Below are 3,527 nucleotides of genomic sequence, written 5' to 3' on the forward strand. Positions count from 1 at the left end.
AAGGCAACAGCTTTATTTTTCATCAAAGCACTTTTAATTTTGAATAGCTTTGTTAAGCATATAAAAATGTATAAAGCCCCAGCCAAAGAGAGTGGCCAGATATTGCTTATATTTATTATGGAAAGATGAAATATATATTAAAGAGTCCATGGGGAAAAAAGCCTAGATGGCCCCAATCATCTTTACTGGCTAATGCACTGGACACCAGCTTAATTACTACAAAGTGGAGGTTATATATTTATTCACAGTCGCTTCTGTAATTGATACAATGAGTTAATCAGTTTCCTGCTCTTCATGTGTGGATTAGACTATTCTTCCATGAACTGAATTGTGGCATATGCTCAATTTTTCATGTGCACTTTTTTAGCTTTTCTTGCTATCTTGCATGCACACTCTCTCTCCATCCATTCCTCCATCCAATCATCTCCATCCTTCTCTCTACCCACCTCTCATTCTCTCCCTCACCCTCTCTCCATATTCTGTGGTCTGTGTGGTGCTGGAAATCTATTTCAGGGCCTTGCACATGCAAGGTAAGGGCTCTCCTACTGAGTTACTGAGCTATGTCTGTTATCTTTTGGTTGATGCCATATATTATTTCTAAGCACAAGCAACACAAACAAAACTTATTTAATAATGACATTTATTGTGTAAATGATGGAAAACAGAGTCTATTTGGGGGTAGGAAAAAAGCACTGAGGTCTTTAAGGATGCCCACAATTGCCATATGCTCAAAGAAAAGTACCCAAAGCCAAGCATGAAAAGGTTGTTGGATAACATTAGAGCAATAAGTCAAGAAAAAAAAATTAGGAAAGGGGGAAGAGGAGAAACATATTTCTATCTCCAGCTTTTGTATATTAAATGTTGCCATGCCTTACAGATGTAATGTCTTGGCTTATATTTTAAGTCTGTATTGGAGGCAAAGTTGAGCCATATGCCACTGTCTAACATATGTTACAGGTGGTGATTGTTGCAACACTGTGCATTCCCTGAATATTTATTACCAGCAGCTCCCAAGCACCTCACCAAGACACTGGAAAACAAATCCTACTCAATTTTGGGCATTGACTAATGGAATAGTTTTGTGTTAAGGATCTATTCTTTTCCATATAAGCCACCTGTAGAGACTGGATGGATCACAGCATATATATATATATATACACAAAATGTAATAGAAAACAAAAAGTAAAAACAAATCCTAAAGAAGAAGCCATCACTTTTAATATCTGTTGTGTACATGTATTTCAAGAGGCCAATCATTAAGTATAATTTTGCTCCTCTGCAGCATTCAGTATTACATAAAAACCTTGTGCTCCGTACCATAAAGCTCTTTTCTATAGGCTGCAATTGGAATTATCTCAAAGCATCAAAAGGTGGACTTACTTTGTTTAAAAATGTGATTCCAAAAATCCCACTGTGACTTTTAAAAAGTAAAGTTAAATAATTTTACATATCTTAATGTCCTGTTTTTCAACTCTGTCTCAATACTTGAGCCTCTTTACTATGTGTGTACCTAAGGAAAAGAAATTTCATTTACCCAGCAGCTTTTCTCAGAATCAACTCAATAACTTTGGAGAGTACTTGAAAGTACAAGGTCTGAGAGTCTGAAACGTAGAGTGAGAAAAGAATTAAAAAAGAAAAACACAGACAAAAAAGAAAAAAAAAACCTTTGCTCATGTAAAACTGTTAGTAACAGGGATGCAATTTCTGGTGAACATGGTATTTCAGATCCACCAGGTAACCCAACATAGACAAAAGAGTGAATTTTGGCCACTTCATTCTCATGTGTCCTCCCCTCAGACTGTTGAGGTGTGCGCTTCCTTACACACCGTGAAGCCCCTCGCAGTGCAGAGACGATAGCACGTTCTTTTCACAGACATTACATTTTGTAATGTTCTTCATAAATAATTGTCCAAATAATCTTATTTGTTTAAACTAAACATGTTAACAGTAATTAGGAAACATTTGCCTTGCCCAAAATATTAAAGCTAAACAAAGTGCATAGACTAATAAACACTGATTTTTGTTTTGTTTTGAAGCTCAAATAAATACATACTGTCAAAACAGATAGGAAAAAAATCACATAGTCATAAAATTTGCTAAATATAACCAAAATGATATTTAAAGTATTAAAATAGCAAAAATGTGAGAAAAGAATTCCAAGACATTTTTTCATGCACACTCTGCAATGAGTTTCCCCTGATTCTCAAGCACAGGAAGAAGCTTCAGGGTACAGAAGGTCTGCTCTGTTTTGGAATGATGACATCTCTAAATAATTTCAGATTCAGACAGTGAACCTCATTTTCAAATCCATCCCCAAGGAAATCATATTACCCAAGTGTTTCACAGTCTTGCTTTGGAAGTAATACCTGTGATAGCATCAGAGAAAGACAGGCGTTTCACTCCCATGCTTTGCCAATGACTGAAGCATGTTTCTTAGGTAATTTGTGTGCCTCCCCGCATATTCAGAATGTCAAGCTTGTAGCAGGAGTGATATATCAACAAGCTGTCAAATGTTCAGTGCCAAAATCCAATTTCATTGCTACACTTACAAGTAATGAATTTTATGTGAATATTAAATGAATGGAAGCTTGAAATAAGTGGATTTAATATAATATGTATTGAATTTTTATTTGTAAATAATGAATTAGCATTATATTTTAAACATAAATCACCATTTTTCTTTTTATCCTTCTACAAAATTTACTCTGGTAATATATATATATAACTTGTTATAGGTTTGCTATAATGTATGTTTGCTACTGCATAGACAAATGCATATAATGGTTGCCAAACCTATATTTTTATCTGTCAAGATGTTATAAAATGTTATACTCAAAATAATTACATTTACCAGTATACGTGTATGTATTTAAATATAATAATATTGTATTAAATTATTCCATTGCAATTCAGAATATCATGTCTAGGATTGATGTTTTGGGGGCCACTCTTTAAATAGAAATGGTGCTTGAATACAACTATGCAACAGAAGTGAAATAAACAAGTGTATAGAAAGATATTTAAATGTCAAGTGGGAAAACTGCAACTGCTAAAGTCTTCGGATTATCTATGCATCTTATCTCAGAACAAGATGCACATTCTCTTAGATTAAGCATTGTGCACAGGCCTTCCTTTGAATTAAATTAATATCAAACTGCAATTACATTAATATAAACATACATATCTTTAAGAAATGGCTGTCTTATCACTGTTGATGCAGGACTTAAGAGCCAATACACAGGGACAAACCAGTTCTCAGCATGCTCTAAGGACAAATGCAGCTTCTTGTCTAACCCTTTCAGGGAGTCTTGAAAAGTGAATTTTTTTTCTAGCCTCAGAAGGACTTTGGCCAGTTAGGTCTTAATCATAAGTATTATGTCTTTAGACATATACAAGCTGGAAGGATCTAAAAGCTTTTTTTTTTTTTTTTTTGAAAGAATGATATCCATCGTTGTAGCTATTCTTCCATGTGTCCAAACTGGCATACAATTCTGTTTTATTTCAAACATTTTACAATGGGAATTATT

The sequence above is a fragment of the Psammomys obesus genome, unplaced genomic scaffold, assembly GCF_907164565.1.
Source record: "Psammomys obesus unplaced genomic scaffold, mPsaObe1.curated_primary_1811, whole genome shotgun sequence".
Taxonomy (NCBI): domain Eukaryota; kingdom Metazoa; phylum Chordata; class Mammalia; order Rodentia; family Muridae; genus Psammomys; species Psammomys obesus.